The sequence below is a fragment of the Mytilus galloprovincialis genome, chromosome 3 (genome assembly GCF_965363235.1).
Source record: "Mytilus galloprovincialis chromosome 3, xbMytGall1.hap1.1, whole genome shotgun sequence".
Lineage (NCBI taxonomy): Eukaryota > Metazoa > Mollusca > Bivalvia > Mytilida > Mytilidae > Mytilus > Mytilus galloprovincialis.
Window position 1 is genome coordinate 99,164,165 of NC_134840.1, and position 20,179 is coordinate 99,184,343.

The 20,179-nt window shown below is 32.8% G+C and overlaps 1 protein-coding gene and 1 long non-coding RNA gene across 2 annotated transcripts in view; both read right to left on the reverse strand.

Annotated features, from left to right (window-relative positions):
* The window catches only part of LOC143069515 (adhesion G-protein coupled receptor D1-like), a 176,632-nt gene that overhangs the window by 77,837 nt on the left and 78,616 nt on the right, over window positions 1-20,179 (reverse strand). The window lies entirely within an intron of this gene.
* Window positions 1,658-19,512, reverse strand: LOC143069516 (uncharacterized). Its single transcript, XR_012976429.1, has 9 exons — window positions 19,157-19,512; window positions 16,585-16,687; window positions 15,807-15,957; window positions 15,329-15,398; window positions 8,034-8,100; window positions 6,934-7,019; window positions 4,342-5,910; window positions 2,615-2,698; window positions 1,658-1,826 (listed from the first exon to the last, which is right to left on the reverse strand). It is a non-coding gene; the product is annotated as an uncharacterized LOC143069516 (long non-coding RNA).

A 20,179-nucleotide genomic window follows, 5' to 3' on the forward strand; every position in this document is an offset into this window, starting at 1 on the left:
GTGTACTATTGTTTGTCTGTTTGTCTTTTTTCATTTTTAGCTATGACGTTGTCAGTTTATTTTAGATTTATGAGTTTGACTGTCCCTTTGGTAGTTTTGGTCACTCTTTTCTAGCTGAACATACGACGAATCAGGTGCATCCCAAATGATATTCCTGTAACACACAAGACAAACACTTCAGTGCTCCGTGTAGCAAAGAGGATCTTTGTAACCCGACAAAGGTTTATTTTAAACACATGTTATTGTTCAAAATGACAAATGGATCGGACACCAGTTTTAACAGTAAGCACCGTCTTCTCTTATCTGGTTAGTTCTTTGTATTTTAAGTATATTCATCATGTAATCAGCTACAAAGTTAATGATGTCCTCAGGGAATCATCCACCAGCATCAAAATTCTTTGAAGTAGACAGTAAAAAGTTAAACAACAAAAATACCACACTCCGAGGAAAATTCAAACCAGAAAGTTCGTAATCAACTAGCAAAATAAAAAGCTCAAACACATCAAACTAATGGATTAATTGTCATATTCCTGACTTTTTACAGTCATTTTCATGTGTAGAACAAGATGGATTGAAACTGAGTTCAAAGGTCACTATATATATATAGCTAAACTTCCCACTCATATAAGAGTCGCATACAATTATATTTACAATGATATGTGAACAAAACAAACGGATATTATAATTGAAAGACAATAACAATCAAAACCAAGGAGTAAACAAAGACTCACAAAACCAAAGGAAATTTACATCAACAGTTATAAATGATAATTAAGAAACAACACGAACTCCACTAAAAACCAGGAGTGAAATCAGGTGCTCCGGAAAAAATAGCGGAACAGCTGTCAACGTTCTGTTCTAATTGTATTCATCATTAACACCAACAATATGTAAAAAAAATCATAATAACCGTTTGTCCTTTCGCTAAAGGCGCAGCCTGGAGTGAAATGATGTTTAAAGGTTGACAATTTTGGATATTCATCTCTTCTGATAGGCAACAATTGTTTTTTTTATACCTAACTGGCTGATGGGCCTTTTGGATCATTCAAACAGAGCTTACTTTATTTTTTGACGTTCGAAAATACCTTTATGACCTGGAATTACTCGTTTGAATAAAAAAGGTGGAATCTTTTTGTAAAATGTTGATGGCCCTGAAAAGGACCGTTGATAAGAGATATATTCGGCTCCTGATGCATGTACAAAGCCTTGTTTACTCGTCTCTCGAGTGGCTACCGGTAAATCACAATCTGAAACGTGACCGTTATGATGTCATGGGAGATAACGGTCACGTTACACATTAAGAAACTCAAAAGGTTTTTCGCCGGTGAATAATAAGGTTATACACTGCTGATGTAAATTGTTAGGGTCATTCGTCCTATCTTGTAACGGAATGAAAATTAACTGAATTATTCTTGTCACGTGATAACATGTTACCCAATACATTTTGTGTGTAATATATGTAAAGTATAATAATATTAATTATACTGTTTTTCTTAGTATTTGAATTTGATTGATATGCTTGCAATTATCCCTTTGGTTAAGGAAATACCTTATAGGAATTAGATCCGTTGTATTATTAGAAAAAATACAACATCTTAAAGTGCGCAAAAAAAACATCAAATCTGGCACATTCCAAGTACAAATATAAGTAATTTGGTAAGACATTTTAATACAAATGATAGATTGGTATACTGATGGTGAAAAGAAGGGAAAAAAATTCACAGAAAAAGATTGCATGATTATGTATTGCTATAGTCCCTCGTTTATTTCGTCTCTGTGCAGATATTGTCAAAGGTACTAGTAGGCTGTTGTGTTTTGGGGTTCTCCTATAAGAAAAGAAACGGTGGGAAGTTAAGTAATTATATATCGTTACTGATTTCTTCCAAACAAATAATGTGCAAAGAGAGAGATAGTGAATGTTATCGTTAACTATTTTTCAGTGGTTTCACTATCTATTTCACTTCATTAAATTATGTATCACGATTGTGCATCTGGATAATGATAAAAAAGATAATATGTTTACATAACAATATTTGAAAAAAGATTCCGCGCATTCGACGACATGTACTTATGTTTTTCAAGTTACACGGGGATTATTTCTCTTTGTGATAAAAAGAGGGAGAAGAAAGCAGAAGCCTAAAATAAATATAACACGTTTGACGTAATCCACAAAACAAATAGTATAAAGTTAACAATAATTGAAAAACAAAGGATATGGGGTATTCATCCATAACACAATCATGACAATTAAGTACATGCATAGCAAAAATAACACTAGTAGCAAATGTGTGGAGCTGTTATTGATGCTGTATCTGTCAAAGTGAAAATGAGATATTCAACAGAAGAAAAACAGAAACTTATTCCACCTTCAATGATTCATAATATTTTCAGCTCTTAAATGATACACGATTTAAAAAAAAACCACACTGCATGTACAAAAGAAAACTTATAACTTGATTTGCTTCAGACATGTGTATTAAGAATACTTTAACTGGCATCTAATTTCATGTCACTGTCCAGTTTAAAAAAATATACTTGATAATTGTTTATTGTCGGTATGACACCGTTTCTTATCAACCTTTGTTAAATTTTATATCTATAAAATAATACTTACATATTTAGTTGACTCGGTAGATAGTTTCAAATCCATACGACCAGCATGTCGTCGTCTCTGATAATGACTGTAGCCAAGCCTTACCTGCGTAATTGATAAATATTTACATATGTTCAAAATAAATAGAAAACAGACGAAAATACATTTAGTATTTGATAAAATTGAGAATAGAAATGGGGAATGTGTCAAATAGACAACAACCCGACCAAATAAAAAACAACAGCAGAGGGTCACCAACAGGTCTTCAATGTAGCGAGAAATTCCCGCACCCGGAGGCGTTCTTCAGCTGGCCCCTAAACAAATATATACTAGTCCAGTGATAATGAAAATATTAGTGATTTTAATGATGCCTTGTGGTTATATAAGCTATTGTTATTTACTATGTTATTTGGTAACTTTAGATTTTTTGATTTGCAATCATACTTCATTTTACATTTTCTTTCTAGGACGAGTGTCAAATGTTGATCAAACTATTCAAACATCCCAGCTGCACTTGATATCATTTCAGTATTTTCCTTGTACTGTCCAACCTGTTATTGTATTTAATAACCTATATTGCAGATAAATAAACTTCTTACCATCATAATGTGTCAATAACAACAATCGTGTCACATGATTTGTTTTTGTCTATCGATTTATGAGTTTTGAACATCGGTATACTACTGTTGCCTTTATTCATTATTGATTTTGCCTTTGAAGATTTGTTGATTGGAGCATCACTTATGAGTGTTGTATACGAATAATCCAGATGCACTCTGAATTACACTGCACTTTTGTTTAGTATGTGCTGCTCAGTCTTTAGTTGTGCAAAATAGTCTGTTACTAATCTTTTATCTGATGAAGTAATGACTTTAAGTGTCCGATTTAAACTACAGACATGCCGACTACTAGACGTATGCTACCAGGATTGGATAGGGGTAAGAATTCGGTGGTTGGGAGGATATCCACAGTGACGTTAAACCAGTGGTTGTGAGCAAACTCATCAAAGATGTAGGGATTAAACTTGGGAACACAATAACTTACAGAAACTGTAAAAAAGATGCATATCCATGTAAGGCATTTTCCGACAAATATGTAGGGTTTATCCTACATGTAGTTAGCTAGCTGTGACGGGATTGTTCCCTTTAGAACATGATGTAGATACTTAGTTAGCCATGAGTAGTTGAGCTAAGAAAGTACTTCTTTAGCTCAGTCGATAAATGCGCCTGCCTTGTAACACAGAGTTATCGCGAGTCCTGATAGAGACATTCGATTTTGCAAGAAGAATCATGCGCTCCGGTTACATTGGCGCCCAACTAAAAAAAAACACGGAGGTTAGAGGGGGAATCTTGCAAGTGTACGTTTGTGTGAGAATCATAATTGCTATAATGACTATTGAGGTGGGGAAAGTGTGACGGGGTTGCTTCCCTTAAAACATGTGGTAGTTAAGTAGTTAGCCGTAAGCGGGTGAGCTAGGGAAGTACTTCTTTAGCTCAGTCGGTTTAAGCGCTGCCTTGTAATACAGAGGTCCCGGGTTCGAGTCCCAGTGGAGACATGCGATTTTGCAAGTAGAATCATGCTCTCCGGTTACATAACTAAAAATAAATGGTATTTCGTTCATTGATTATTTTCTTATTGCGTGTGGTGAAAGTTGGACTGTATATGTTTGTGGGTATTGGATTGATGATAGCTCGTGTAAATGTTTGCTTTTCCCTCGTTTCGTTGTATTCTATCAAAATGATACATACCTGCTCATTCAAGAAACAGTGTAACAGGCATATGAAAAAACCCTGTTTAAAGATACAAATATATCAACCAATACAAATAGACTAAACACTAACAATTGAAAAAAAAATGAATTAATAATAACATGTTCCGAGATCGCTGACATTGTCTTCTTTATTGACTAATTGCGTATTAAATATACAAATATTAGCATTAAGTATGCTAGACGAGCATTTTCTCAAAATCTGATTTATTTATTGCAATCGAACCGAAGGAGCTTGGAAGTCAAATTTAAAAATAAGAAGCTCGAAACTTTTGATTACATAGTCTTAAACATAGCCGTGAAAATTGAATCATGTCATAATTACTTCAAACTTTAAGTTGGTTGAGTATGATATAATTGCAAGTTACAAAAAAACACATTATTACCGGTTTAACCATTTTCGTTATGTCCAATGCAATATCTTTTAAAAAAAAATGTTAAAAGAGTTATTTTTAATCAGACACATATCTCTGTTAACAATAGTTAATAGACATTGATCATTTAACCTGTCTGAGACATTGTTGTTATAAAATTTTGAATAATGTTTTATAAATCAAGAAGTATCAATACGAGATTGCTTGCAAGGTAGATTTCCATAGCATTAATATTATTAAAAGGAATTTTTTTTTAATTTTAAAAGAGTTTATTTGTACTGATGATCGACATTTTACAAAACATTGCTTATATAAAAATCTTACATATATAAGTTTGAAAAACAGAGCACCTAAAATGCAGTTTTTCATATGCCTGATATTCTTCAAAAGGATGAAAGGCACTGATTTTATACAAATATCCGGAGCTTATATTTATCTTTGTTAAACTCTGACAAGAACGATGCATGTATAACAAAACAATTTTCAATATAGTGTTTTGTTTACAAAGGCATCACTCTTACAAAAAAGACTACCTAATGTGAACCATTTCTCTCTGGCAACTTCGCAGTAACGCTTTTATATCGAGTGTTTATCTCCAATTTGAGACGATTTTATCGAGCATTCGTTTTGTAATATCGTTTCCTGCACAAATTGTTGCTATTTTTAGTGAAACTAGATCAATTTCGCAATGTTGCTTAGCCGTTAGTTTTTCTATGCTTTTGTGCCAAATGAATACCTTTTGTATTTTTTTGCTTGTATTTCTTTTGTGTTGCTATTCTGTCTTCAACCTATGCTTATTCATATTTCTGTGGTCATTTCAATCTATTTGGTACACTAAATTATCGAAATCAAAAGCTTCCTGTTAAATTTTGTTATGCTTTAATATCCGATTGCCATGTGATTATGGACTTTCCGATTGTATTTTCCTCAGAGTTCAGTATTTTTGTGATTTTACTTTTTAAAATTATTTTTTCAGATGCTTGCATTTAGTTTTGATAAGTTCGTAAATGCTTTTGTCTAGGGGACAAATAAATTTGATATAGTGTACCTGGAGAGAATTGCAAATTGAAAAAAGGTATTGGAACATGACCAAATCATCGTTCAAAGAAAATGCTCCCAGCACCCAAGTTACACCAAACAACGGCAAAATGACACAAATACTTTTTAAACCAGTCCTATCAAATGACAAAATGCATGTATTATTACAAATACATATAAAGTATATATTTCTCAGGTAAGACGATATGCTGGAGCGTGTATTGTTTACCTGATATGTACGTCCATGAACAGCACGGTATGTGTCCCCTGTTGAAAAAAGCAATCCAAAGCATATGCATTTATTCCGTTTTCGCTAGGGTTCGTGTCTTCCAGGTTGTAGTGTCCTACGTATTATTTTTTAATTCGTCCGTTTGTCGTTGTATATCACCTTTTATCATGACACTACATTTTATAATTTTGGGTTTAAATGTCCCGGAGGCTTTATTCATTCTCTTTTGAATTCAATTAAGTTTAAAAAAAAACACCAGTAGACGAAATACATATATGTATAAAGCACAAAGTTCTGAACTACGATAAAACTAGACTCTTCTAAAATTTCGAGCCAATCGAGGTAGAGATAACAACAGTTAACTTTATTCGTGATTTTAAAAAAAATCTTCCATTTAAATATTTGCTTTTGCATGTTTATTCAGAGCGATAACGGTAAAGCTAAGTGACTGTGATAACATGCTGTATCCTTACGTGCAGTGCAGACCAAGTAATGTTTGAGATGCAACGTATTGTCTTTCAAGTTTTCGAAGACAGTCAATGCAATTATTGCGTGCATTTATTATGGGGATTTTAACATGACTTAGGAAAAATTTCATACTACTTTGGGTGTTAGAGAATAATCATTGCAGTATTTTCTAATTCAACAGTTGCATGTTGTCTTTTTTGGTCGATAACTTTTTGTCATTAAACTCCATTTTACTATTTGCTTTCAAATGTTGATGACTACTGGCATATGCCAAAAACGCATTAAATGGGTTGTTTTCCTTTCTTCGTAAGCAATATTCAGATGCGAACTATGTTTGAGTAGTAATAAGACATTCACATGTAATCAGTTTTAATACATCGAAGTCTTTTCATCAATATGATAATTACAACATAAAGGTACAAATAGTATATGCTGACAAAATGATTACCAATAACACACTTACTTATATTTCGTTTGAAGTGTTTTAGCAGCTAACCCTGTACTGGTCAATATTTTATACACCGTAATGATGATAATAATTAGATTAATCTGGAATAGACAATGTGAAAATATACATAATTAATTGAAAATCCATTATGAATAAAAATAAAATACCTTCTGATGGTAATTTGACTTTTTGTTCGATGTTAATGTTGTTTTGTTCATCTCTATACCTGATTTTAAACGCCCCCTAGGCATCCTCCTACTTTTAACAATTTTTTTATAGAAACATTTTTTGTTTTCAATTTGAGTTATTGCAGACGATAGAGTTGTAACATCCAATAATAATAGCTTAGAGTGAATGAATAAATAATTGCAAAAGGGAAGCTCGGTAACTGAAAACTTTTACGTCTTACTTAAATACACAGTGTTTTCATATTATTTTCATGGTGTAATTGCAAACAAGTTTTAAGCATTTCAATTCTTAAGCATATGAAATTAGCAAATGCTTCGTTTATGGCTACGTTTATTAATTGTTCTTGCATAAAAGCCTAATATATCAACATTTATGACACATTTAAATGTACAAAAGCAGGAAAAATATCAATACAAAGCTATTGTTACTGCAGACATACAGCACACCGAAAAATTAAAAAAATATCGGTCTGTTCAAGCATTTTTGTGGTATTAAATGATCAAATTCTAATTGATTCTTTTTATTTACTGTAGACAAAAGTTTTCGACAGTAAACATCATCTGCTGATTTACATTTGAAAAATATCATTGTAACCCTGCTGAACAATAGTTTTTAAAATTTCTACCAGAAAATAGAAAATACTCAACCTTTTGAATGCTTCAATCTATATGTTCTTCCCTTAGTATCTTTTAATGCATTTATGTTTGTTTTGTATTACTATCTTTACATTATTTTTGTCCTTCTTTCATTTATTAGGAGAGATCTTAATAATGTTATATATTGTATACAAACGAAGTGTTGAACTAAAAAATAATAACGGATATTAAAGGTTAAAACTAGAATCAAAGAAAATAATGACAATTACACATTTAATAATTTATCATAATATTCTATGATTTGTTTTCTAATTGTCATGAAATACATACCAAACTAACAAGTAGTGCTGGTCCAATGAATGCCCAGATGAGATTTGACTCAAGGGTTAACCAACAACTGAAACAGCATATTGATAGTTATCATACATATATATATATTACGTTTTTCTTCTGTTTTGTAAATGTCCAGAACATGCACACTACAAATACATCAAGAATGCCCATCTTTCATTTGTTTGCTCAGTGCGATTTGCATTCAATCAGTAAAAGAGGGACAGAAAATACCAAAAAGGACAGTCAAATTGTTACACATTTGTTTTTCGTTCATTTTTTTACATAAATAAGGCCGTTAGTATTCTCGTTTGAATTGTTTGACATTGTCTTATCGAAGCCTTTTATAGCTGACTATGCGGTATGGGCTTTGCTCATTGTTGAAGGCTGAACGGTGACCTATAGTTGATAATGTCTGTGTTATTTTTGTCTTTTGTGGATAGTTGTCTCATTGGCAATCATACCACATCTTCTTTTTTATAAACTCATATTATATAGAAAATAAAATGACAACGTCATGGCTTAAAATAAAAAAGGCAAACAGACAAATAATGGCACAGAAGACAGAACATAGAAAACTAAAGACAGAGCAACACGAAACCCACCAAAAGCATATCATGCTCCACATGTGGCATCCATCGCATAGCATTAGTCAGGGACTTAGTAGTTGTTGTGTGACTGACACAGATTCTAAACTAATTCACAGTCGATTAGATTAATTAAGTACAGATACAAGTCAGATAAAAAACAATATTAATTGATCATGTTCCAAATGGTTAAAGCATTATCGGAGAACATCACAAAAACGACCAATTCACAATTCATTAGCTAAAGACAAATTAATATTGAAAACGGCCAAGTGTTAAAACGATCAATCGCAAAACTAATGAATGACATTCTAATGTTGTTGAATTGATGTTTTAAGACAAAAGTAGTATACCACTGTTGAAAAGTCTTACATTAATTGAACTGCAACAAAAACAAACGTCAATGCAATATACATAAAAACGAACTATTAGATAACAACAGCTAAATTTCTGACTTGGAACAGGACATTTTGGTATCAATGGTGGGTTGAACCTGGTTTAATGACTATCTAAATCTTCCGCTCTTGACATTGTTAAAAATTCCGCTTAAATGACAAGATTTCATGACAGGAATACAGAACAAATAAATGCAAGAACACGCAGGACAGAGAAATACATTGATGAATAATACAGTAGTCATTTCGACATGCTAACTACATAATAACTACGAACACTTAAAATCAATTTGCGAAAGTAAACAATAATATCATGATATAATTACAAAAGAGGAACGAAAGATACCAAAGGGACAGTCAAACTCATAAATCTAAAACAAACTGACAACGCCATGGCTAAAAATGAAAAAGACAAACAAAACAACAGCACACACGACACAACATAGAAAACTAAAGAATAAACAACACGAACCCCACCAAAAAACTAGGGGTGATCTCATGTGCTCCGGAAGGGTAAGCAGATCCTGCTCCACATGTGGCACCCGTCGTGTTGCTTATGTGATAACAAATCCGGTAAATAGTCTAATTCGGTAGGTCAAATTCAGGAAAGGGAAGGGGATTGTAGTTACGACGTAAGGAACATATCCGATATCATTTGTGATACGGTTATTCAATAACGGTCAACCAACTCGTGATGGCGTCCGTAAAATTTACGAAGGGATGATTTCAACTTCACCATTTGGAACTCTTGGTTTAATAGCTTCCTTGTGAGCAGCAACCCTCTATCAAGAAAATCATGATAGGAAATGCAAGCACGGGAATATCGTATCAATTGGGAGATATATACCCCGTATGCAGGTGCTGCTGGAATGTTGCTACTTAGAAATGGAAAGTTCACAATTGGAAAGCTGAAATCATCTCTTTTGTCGTAAAGTTTTGTTTTTAACCGATCCTCATTGTCAATTTCTAGATGTAAGTCAAGATATGAGGCTGACTTAACTGTATCTGTAGTATCCTTTATCTCTAGCTCGATTGGATAGATGCGTTCCACATAGTCACCAAATTTTGAATTATTTAGTGAAAGAACATCATCTATATAGCGAAAAGTATAATTAAAGGATAGTGCTAACTTCTTATCTTTCTTCCTAAGAAGTTCCTGCATGAAGTCAGCCTCATAATAATAAAGAAACAAGTCGGCAAGTAGAGGGGCACAGTTTGTTCCCATTGGAATGCCGACAAACACGTCCTCCGAACGTAACAAATATGTTGTTAATCAAGAAATCAAGCATCTTGATAATATCAGTTTCAGAGAATTTTTTGTTCGAATCAGAGTGATCCTTTACAAAGTAGGATTTATCCCTCCCTAAGACAAGATACTTGTATCTACGTTGGCAATTCTTTTTTACGAAGCAAAGCAATACCAACTCTTTCAATTTGTCTTTTAGTTTGGAATGTGGAATACTAGTGTACAGAGTAGAAAATTCAAATGTTTTAATACTGTTACAAGATGAAAGAGAGTTAGATTGTATGTACTCTAAAAGATCTTTGGAATTTTTAAGTATCCACATCTGATTCACGCCCCCTCTAGAATAGGCAGTTTCACAATAACTTTGAAGCCCGTCTTTGATTGCTGATAAAATAGATGTTAATAATTTAGAAAGAGGTTTCGTGGAGCACTTGGAAGACCCAGCAATATACCGTTGTTTGTAAGGACACTTATGTAGTTTAGGTATCCAATACAGTGATGGCAGATCCAGTTCTTCATCTTTGGTTGAAATTCCAAAGGAACACAGAACAGACCTATGATTATCCAGGATTTCCTCTTTGGTAAGTGTCGTGAGGGTTTATGTTGAGTTTCCAAGTGAATTGTCAATACCTAATTCGTTTATCAAGCAGTTAATGTAATGAATTTAACATACAAAAACGATGTTGTTTGGGGCTTTATCTGTGGGAACAACATATTTGTCATGGAGGTAGGATAGGTGTTTTGCAACATTTGGGTCTTTAAAGATTGACGTAGCATGGGCATTGATAGACCCATACAGTTTCTTAATTCTGATTTGTATCAACGACCTCACTGCCTTAATCCATTCGGAAAGAGTGTCTACATCTTCCTTCTCGCGCTTAGCCCATTGCCTGGCATAATCCTCAACTGAATCCATCAAAATTTTAAAGTTGAATTTCCAATTGATGGATTTAGGCTCACGATATTTCGGACCTTTCGATAACACATTTCGTAGAGAAGTGTTATTAACAATGTTGAGGTCACCGGTAATAACGTGGCCAGCGGGATTATATGTGAATTGGGAACTAGCACAAGTGCAATCGGGAGGTTTAGACTTGAAGTCGTCAATATCGAGACCCTGCAAAACGTGTTTGTAATTGAAAATTTTAGTTGCAATAGGTTTGGTATAGGTATAAGAAATGATTGGTACAGACTGGTCTTTGAAATAAGGAGGTATTTTCGATTGAACTAATTTATGATGAAGGATATTGCCTAAGTTGACGCCATCGATACCTTTGTTGGCAAAGGAAAGATTAAGGAAAGATCTTTTTTCTTTTTCATCTTTGCCAATGCGGACTGGCTTGAAAAGTCTGTGACTTGTAATATCCGAAATTATAGCTGTAATTTTGTATAGGTTTGAATGAGGGTTTGTAACAGTGGATTCCAAGCATAAATTGAACAGAGAATGAAGTTTTGAAAGGGGTAATGAATAAAGTTTCGTGCGAATGTGATGAATACCTAACGGCTTTTGTATAAATGGCAGCAAACTGTGTGTCATACGTGTATGTCAACGCCATAGGCAAATTTCTACAAATTGAATATGAATCGTAATTAAGTTTGTAAGAATGTAATTTGATGGATTTTATAAAAAAAAGTATCATTATAGAATTGTGTTAGTTATTGTGTAATTAATTATATTATTGCATAGCAATATAACAATTCCCACAGAAAGTAACCGAAAGTTTATGTGTAATAAATTCTATTATTGCATAGCAATATAATTTTTCCCATAGATTATATACCTATATTGAGTTATTTTCTTTCAGATCGACAGGTCATTCTTTTTTCAGAATCAACCCGGACGATACCATGTTTCAATGAAATATGCTCAAAGGCATTACATAATGACCTGTGTGAGGTCATTATTTTCCTTGATAAAAATGCAATCTATAATTTACTTCAAAACTTTATTTTCGTCTGATAGTTTTTTGTTGCCGATTTGGACATTTATTTTTTCGATGATAGACGTAAAAGAAACCTTCATTGCCCGCATTTTAATTTTTGAAACAAATAAGTTTTGTTAATTTATCGCTACAATAAAGAAACATTATCATATATGTGAGATGAATTTTAATATAGACTTTCATAAATAAAAAGCCAGATTTAACATATTCGTGTGTTAGATTTTGAAAATCTAATTGAGTCACACTGAATAACTTGATTTATTTTTGGTTGCTTGCTTAACGTCCAGTGGGAAATATTTCATGCATGTTCAGGACGATAAACGCTGAATAGGAAATCATACTGTGACCCACATGTATTTATATTCGTCTTCGTGTCAGTTCTTAACTTTTTTTAAATTTATGTATACCTTTAATTCTATCAAATGCTCAACTAATAAGATAATCTTGTATTCTATTGAATAACATTAACGTAACTTAGAAAAGGGTCGGGTGCGGAGGGTATATAATTATATCCTGATTATATGTTAATACAGTGAAACCTGTCCACCGAACACCCACGGGACTTTGCGTTTTGTTCGGTTTTCACAGGTATTCGGATTGTAGAGGTAAACGGAAGTCGACACCAAAATAATTTTAGCATTTACTGACAAGGGCTAATAGGTTACACAACAGACGACAGTTTATTTTTGTGTTGATTTAGATATAAATGTGAAAATAAAAGAAGATGAAGATAGAAGTTTTGTTTATAAATCAAACGCAACTCTGTCAATCACGCTCGTCGTTGGAAGATTTCCGACGTGGAGCGATTTTGCTTTTTATAATTATTTTCTCAATTCACAGACCACTGTCAAATGACGATTCCGTAGTTGAATCGGGAACGTCATTGTACACACGAGTTCTCGGACTAAACTGGTCAACCGCTGATTGATACTTCGACACAAGATAACAGTGAAACAACAGCAGGGGTCCAGTTTATTCTCGGACTTTATCGTTTCTAAATAGCTAACGGAAGTCTTCAGGAGCATTCGAATCAAATATATAGGGCCTCTAAAGGGAATCCAGCAACCGAAATCCATTGACCTTGTTGTGTTGCACGATTTCTTAATCCGGTGAAAGGCTTTAAAACTATTATTTAATTAAACAGTTTAGCTATAGAATGGCAGTTTCGATTTTGTGGCCGTAATTATTTGAGTAAGGTGCATTTAATTGATCTGAGGGAAAGTTCCTTTATTGTCATTATCGGCGATGGGGGTAGCTGACCAGTTTAACGTTTCTTTACAAAAAAAAAATCACTTTATACATGGACACAGACATGCTAATTAGTTTGTAATAACAACTCACAAGTTCATTAAACCTCAAATACTTTCGGGGATACTCTGCCATCCTGTGTTTGTTTAATTAAATCATGTAAATAATATTTTATTGTTTTTATTGGTATTGATCGATTTTGACAGGTAATTTTAAGATACAAATTTACTAACGAGCCTTCAAAAAGCGTTCGGCATTCGGTGTTGACAGGGTTCGGTTTTTTCAGGTTAGATTAACGTTAATTGTTTGGGAAATTTTGTGGGACTTTGAAAATTGTTCGGTTTCAACTGAAATTCGGTTTTATCATGGTTCGGTTTACCCAGGTTTCACTGTAAAATGTATTGATTTTCAAAAGACAATCTTTCTGAATTTTTCATTTGATTCAATTAAAATTGTTAAAAAAATAACCACTTTTCCGCGATAGAAATGACATTATAAATAGAAAAAAAAAACATACCCCCCCCCTTTTCCATAAACTAAGTGGTACAATAAATTACTTACAATGTGTCTTGTATTTTTCATACACTGTTAACGGATGAAAACAAGACATTTGTGTCTTACTTCATGCAGTTACAGTAATATTTTTATTGTGTATGGATAATATTTTTTAAAAGGTTTATATCTAGATTCATTAGTGAGTTTTATTTCACAGTCTGAATGAGCCGTAGGGCGTTTTAAAACTTGAACGCATTAGGAAGGAATATCCCACTTTAGTTGTTGTCGGTAAAATAGGATACTAAATTTTTCAAATCTTTATAAAAAATAATAATACATATTTTAAGGTTTTTCTTGTCGTAGAACACACCGAGGGGTGTCAGGATTGATCAAATGAAAGACCGAACGTAATTTCAAGGTCATAAACAAAGGACCTCACATCCAAGGACCATTGGTCTTTAATATGTATTGTTAATGAGTTATATCTCTTTACGCATGTCTAAATGTAAAATGGACGAAAACTCTTATTATATTTTTGAAAGTAAGTCAAAATAAGTCAAAATCAAAATTTAGAAAATTACCTTGACCTTTGACCTTGACCTTTTTTCATTTTGTTTACCAAGGACCTTAAATTTAAGGACCCTAGGTCTCCATCACTTATGGTTTATAAGATAATAATGCACATCCTTTATATTAAATGCATTATGGGAAATAACTCTCATACGGAGTGTTCATATCGCTTCGATAAAAATAGGAAAAATCATGCGAAGTATATAACGAGCAATTTTATAAAATAAATTTGTCGCGTTCTTTTACGGTTACGGAGGAGATTTAGTCACAAGGAAAATAGTATTCGGGGAGATAACTTCTACACAGAAAAGTATTTGGTTTAGAATGGGTGACAACAAAAAGCGCATAAACTGTATGATACTATATAAGAAATATCTTAGCGACATATTGCGAATCAAAAATTGTACTCGAGAACAAAATGTGTGGAAGAAAATCAGAACAAATACAATAAATACAAAAGGTCTCTCCACAGAAAAGTGGAAAGTGGAAAGACCTAATAACAGATAAAACATCAAAACTAAATACATGACGGTTGGATAAACAAATACACGTCTTGTAGCAACGCGAATTCACTCATATAAAAATGTTCTTGGGGGAATAGGTCACGTTCGGTATGTATAACCAGACGACATAAATGGTAATCCACTATCTAAGACGTGTTAAAGATGTCCTTAGTTTGTTTAGACACAGACACGTCGTATTGATCAACCATTGTAATACAAAATATAACAAAGAAAACTTATATGTTTCTCTGCTTATCCTTTTATTTATCAATCATATTTTATTTGATGCTAAAGTTGTTAAAACGTACAATTGATGATTGCCATATCCTTTCAGTCCTGTGGTACCTGCTGAAACTCCAACAATAACAGCAGGAATAACTGGAATAAAGAAGTAATCCCTTTCTATCAATCAAAGCCTATGTACATGAACCAACGTAATACGCCCAATAAAACAGTTAGATTTGAAATTAACGTCAAGTTTTCTAGTAACAATATCTCTCCTGCAATGACTTGTAACTATAGTAACGATATAATCTCAGATGTTTTCTATTTACCTTAAATATATGATTGTTTGCAGTATACTTTCATTCCTCGTTGCAACAAGAAAAAACAATAATAGCTTGACAAATCACAAAAACTATTTTGTTCTATTTATTAAGATAAAACAAATTCGTTGACAATATAAAAAACAAACAGGCTTTTCATAAACTTACTTTATTCGGGAGCCTACTTTATTCTTTAGACTTTCAGTTTGAAGTTTTTCTACACGTAGGGTTTTATACTTACTCCAACATGCTGGTATCAGCTTACGGATAATAGATCCTTTGTTAAAAATTATGACTACCATTCTCACTATCTGGATACCCTGAGACAACATTAGTGCAAAGTCTGTCAGGAAAAGATAATGCAAAACAATTGCAATCGCTGAACAAACAACCTTAAAAAGATATATAGCAAAGCATAACACAAAATATAAATATGTGGCAATTATGTGTGAGCAGTTAAGCTAAAACAATGCCAGTTGATTTTATAATTGTATATCTTTATTCATAGATTTGATTTAATTTTCCTTTTTTTTTTGTTGATTATGACGTTTCAAAATGTTGATGACTACCTCTATAAAGTATAGATTGTAGTTTAAAAATTGAACCCTATATCATATAAATTGTCATTTTGAATTTTAGTTCAAAAAGGTAAACCCTACGTTGCAATTATAGTTTCTTGCTGGCGTACACATTTCAATCTTGGCATCTTTGGTAATAAAACGATCAAATCCAGTCCATGTGCATCGTAGATCTGTGATGAAAATAAATTAACAGCTTTGCATTTTCGAGCCAAATAACCTGTACTTTAGGAATGAGACGCTTTGCGTTATACATTTTGAATATAAGCCGCTAGTAGGGAAGATTCATATAGCCTACCTCATAATTTTGGAAACTTTTGTTTAATAATTCGAATTGTTTTGGTTTGAAGTGGTGTTATCCGTTTTACTTTGAATAACGTGCTTCTGATTTCAGTTTTGAATTTATCACCAATTATGTAATTACTTTGCTGTTTTGCTTACTTTGTTCTCTGTTCTTGAAATACCAGCTAAGAAAATAACATATGACAAAAGCAATGCTACACATAAGTTCATCAGTGTTTGTGTTCTTTCATTTCTTACATACCTGAAAACATGACAATATAGATCGACATATGACAGGTAAAATTCTAATTTAACATATGATTGCATCCGTATCTTTAAAGATAGAGTCCAAATAACTAAAAAAAAGGGACACATTTTCGATCAAAACTTTGTTATTGTACATCTATAACTGCTATACTGTTACACGAGGGCAACTAAAACACAAGCCCAATAACACATCAAGGTCAAAACGAAAATTGCAGAAAAGACAACAACACTAACTCAACACTTCATATGCACATAAAGATTGAACAACATAAAACCCTTTCAAAGTTGGAAGGATTTATGTCGTTTTCAGTTATGTCAAATTGAAGGAAAATTTGACGAGGTTATGATTGCTAGCAAGTTTAATACATGTGTAGATATATTTAAATTAGTGATTGTTTTGTTCATAAAACTTTTAAGCACAATGACTTCGAATTTATCACATTAAATCTTATATGCAAAATTGTCTTTTTAGAAGTATTTCTCTATTAAGTAAATCATGATACGATTTGCTTGTCCAGAAATGTTGTACATGTTGTATGAAAATGAAAACGTTGTTCACAACGTCAAAATTCAAATCATTTTTTTATTCGAGAAGTTCTTAACCGACATTCATTGTCAAGCTCACGATATCACAAAAGATATGAATTATTGAATCATAATTTGCTCTTGGTAATTATATTCCAACAGTATAACAAGTGCGATTGCACTAAATACTACCATCGCATCATTTAGGGCCATCTCCTGATGGTTACGTATATTGACAAAATTATTAAGAAGCTTATCAATAAATCAACAAGGTATTAACATTATCAGAGAGGGACGAACGATACCAGAAGGACGGTCAAACTCATAGATTTAAAATAAACTGACTACGCCATGGCAAAGAAATAAAAAGACAAACAGACAAACAATTGTACACAAGATTAAACAAAGACTTAGCAAAACAAACCCCATCAAAAACCGGGGGTTGATAACAGGTGCTCCGGAATGGTAAGCAGATCAACATCAATATGTGGCACCCGTCGTGTTAAATATATTTCTCAAAATATTTTATGATGAAAGGCATCCACATGCAGTTATCTTTTAACGAAATTAAAGTGTATTCCGTACTAAAAGCATGACTTTTTTGTAATCTAACTGACAATGAAGCTTAGCTATATTTGCGATAACATTTTGAGAGGGAATTCGATGTTTTCTATACCACTGTTCATGTCAACGCACTTCATGACAATACCATTAAACCAATCAAAATGATTTTTTTCCAGTCTTTGAAAAAAGATTTTACTTTATCACGTATCATTTGTGAAAAGTTTTATAACTGCGAAGTTTCTGTATAAAGTTAATAATTATGTATACATTTGCAGCCCAAATTTGGTGTTGCCTTAAACGCACAAATGATAAACCCAAATAACTATACAAATACAGAGCAACATGTTTATGAAATTATAGAAAAAATTTCGGTAGACAGACTTTTATTCTTTTTTGCAAAATGATGAACTTAAGAAATCACTAGTTCGTTGACCGTTATGGAATAACTGTTTCACAGATGATACCAGATATGTCTCCTTTATCATAACAACAATCCCCTTGAATAAGACTATCAACCGGGTCTGTAATAACATGGGCACCACGACGGGTGCCACATGTGCAGCAAGATTTGCTTACCCTACTTTGTACTTGTTTGGCTTTATAACTATTTTGATCTGAGTGTCACTGATGGGTCTTATGTTAACGAAACGCGCGTCTGACGTATTAAATTATAATCCTGGTACATTTGATAACTGTTACCTTTACGGAACTCCTGAGATCACATCCAATTTTCTTTTAAAGTCTTCAAGTTTTCTATGTTGTGTCTGGTGAACTATTATTTGTCGTTTTCTTTGTTAGTCACGACTTTGACAGTTTATGTTTTATCTATGATTTGACTGTCCCTTTAGTATCGTTCGATCCTCTTTTAAAATATCTGACATGTTCGCCCTACTCAGTTTAACCATTATTACTTGTTATGATGTGGTTCTGTTATTGTCATGGAATCTTACGCAATATGATTGGATTAAGCTTGTATTAGTTTACCATTATACGGTTTACGTTTTTATACATGACTATTGATTAAACCAAAATTTGAATGATTGTGTACAGTGACTTAAATTACCTTAGAGCCGGACGCTGAATGAGTCTAGATTATAATTTATCAATGAAAGTAAAGGTTTGAAAGGTAAGAATTGCCACTACTTCTATTTGTATAAATTTCTATGAATACAAAGTTAAAACAATATCTATAGTAGCTTATTATGTTGAAAAACATGTACGTAATACTAAATATATAAATGAACTGCAATTAGACTTAAGTTTGATTGAATGATTAGGGAAAAGTCTTTCCTTGCTTCTCATAATACGTTATACATATGCATACAATTAATGCTGTTTGACAACAACAACGATGATTTGAATACGTATAACTTACCTCCAAAGAACCATATGTATCAGAATTGTAATGACTAGAAACAAGATTGACACTCCACATCCGATGGCTGATATGACACTCAATGGAATATAGTGAGACGATGGCTTGTAAAAAGTGTAAAATCATATTTAGAAAAAAGATTTGTATTTTAATAAATGTATAATTGTGATTCTCTTATGGTTGGGGCCTGTTATCTAACTTCCACGTGAATAGATATTTTTCGTATCACACCGTACGGAGTGTGATATGAAAAAGTGATATCAAAATTACGTTAATTTGATTGGCTTATCTCGTAAATTTCCAATATTTTCATTGGCCGTTGATCAGGTCATTATTCGCTGGAAAAGGTCATGCCGGGACTACTTTTTTTCTTGACAACTTCCAATTTCAATTTCCCTCTGTATGCGACAGTAAAACTACCGATGGAGGTCCGCAAAGCTTCAAATACAATACAGTTATCTCTATTCTAATGCAAAACAAGTTCATAATTAAATTTCAATCACAATTTCAGTGTAAAATCTTCATTAAAGAAAATTCCGCGAAAAGATGTTATCTTCTTTGGTTCCTACACTACGTGACGTCATAGGTATGCTTCCGGTGTCATACATAAACACCGGGCATTTTCTGGCTTCTGTGCCGCTTCAGAATGTAATAACATTTGATAAAAAGAAGATTTTAAGGCGCAACAAGTGAGTTATTTGTTTATTATTGTAGAAATAACGTGTCAATACACTTGTTACAAATTAGATAACAGGCACCAACCATAAGAGAAAGATCAGTACGCGTTGCAAAGAAAAACGGCCGTAGCAACACAACTCGCAACAAATAGGCCACGCACATACAACTTTTTGCCATAAGAGAAATAGGTTTAACAACTTGTGAGAATTAGATATCGCTTGATATCAACTCTCGTTATTTAATTTCAATAATAATAAATTCGCCATGGGCTCGTTTATTATTATTGAAATTAAATAACTCGAATTGATATCAAGCGATATCTAATTCTCACTCGATATGAAACCT